This window comes from Sturnira hondurensis, unplaced genomic scaffold (genome assembly GCF_014824575.4).
Source record: "Sturnira hondurensis isolate 20B ecotype Veracruz unplaced genomic scaffold, ASM1482457v3 Scaffold0016280, whole genome shotgun sequence".
NCBI classification, from domain to species: domain Eukaryota; kingdom Metazoa; phylum Chordata; class Mammalia; order Chiroptera; family Phyllostomidae; genus Sturnira; species Sturnira hondurensis.
This window is the reverse complement of record NW_028088911.1, coordinates 15,047-16,468: the sequence shown is the minus strand read 5'-3', so window position 1 is coordinate 16,468 and position 1,422 is coordinate 15,047. Positions and strand designations below refer to the sequence as shown.

At 41.4% G+C, this 1,422-nt stretch overlaps 1 pseudogene; it reads right to left on the bottom strand.

Moving 5' to 3' along the window:
* Positions 1-352: 352 nt before the first annotated feature.
* Positions 353-1,202, bottom strand: LOC119000765 (lys-63-specific deubiquitinase BRCC36-like; annotated as a pseudogene).
* Between the last annotated feature and the right edge of the window lie 220 nt (positions 1,203-1,422).

The window sequence follows — 1,422 nt, the reverse complement described above, 5'->3', positions numbered from 1 at the left end:
CTAATTATTTTATACTTTTACATCTTACATCTAAGTCTGTCACATATTTTGAGTTAAATGTTTATATAAGGTGTGTATTTTATGTCAAAGTTTGTTTTCTTGCCTTTGTGTGTCTGGTTACTCCAGCATCACTTGTTGAACAGACTATACTTCCTCCGTTGAATTGCTTTTGCCCCTCTGTCAAAAACCAGGTGGTAATATACTATGCCATTTTGATTACTCCAATAAGTCTTGAAGTCAGGTAAGGTGAGTCCTTACAACTTTCTCTTCAAAACTGACGGAGCTTACTTGATTTTATACATGGATCCTTTCCATTCCCCCAACTTTGTCTCCCAGTTTGTTCTAGACCACTTTATTCTAGAGAAGAAAGTTCTTGCATCAGCTCTTCCTTTTCTTTTTGCAACTGCTGTAAATGCTGTTGGTTTTGCTCCAGTCTGTCCTCCAACCACTGCAGGAGAGGCCCACTGACTGCTCACATCTCACTGCACAGATTCTTGGTGAACACTGAGTCATTATGGACCTTGGTTACTGAGTCCACATGTGTAAGACTGTCGATCCTTCTATATGCATCCTGCTCCTCTTGGCACAGGATCTTGGGAAGATCAACTGCTGTTTCAAGGCACAGTTTACCAATGGTTTCATGAGGTACAATATGGATTGGGATTTCCATTTGCACATACTCTGAGTTCTTTTGAGCTTGAATAGACTGAAAGCAAGTGTGGAGTATCATGCCAGTTTTTGTGCTTTTTATCTTCTAAGAAACAGGAGAAAATAAGTCCTACAAAGTGTTGACCCATCATCTGGTACATGGCTTGTGTGTGGATATCAACATTTGAAGGACAAACACTTATATGAGGATGGGAATGATACCAGCCCACTATTCTCAAGGGACAACCTGTCAGTTCAGCCACCCTCTCTGCCTCTGTTGCGGGTGCAGATAGCTGCTCTGGAGAAATTTCAACTTGATCCTTCATCTTATCAGATCGTTTCAAGATGATGACAGAATGAATGTGAACAATGTCCACCTTTTCAGCAATGGTGTGTATTTTAGTTCTGCCACATGTAGAATTAGAGTCATTCTTTGTCCCATCATTCATCTCTCCTATTAACAGTCCCATCACCTCCTCCTTCTCTGTGCTCAGAGCATAGTTGAGACAAAGTAGGAAAGCATCTGGCTCAAGATGAACCGCCTGCACCAACATCTTGGTCTGAACCTGCTCACGACTTCCTCGGGCCAACTCAGGCCTGACCAACCCAGAGCTCCAGCAACTCCTCTATTCTTCAGATCAGGTACTGTGCTCTATTCAGCTTCATATACCCTGAAATATACAGGACAGATTACACATTGAGTTTCTGTACACACTTGGAAACCTTACTTGGTTTCCATACTAGGAATCCTTAAATTTACACCAATTTAAAACT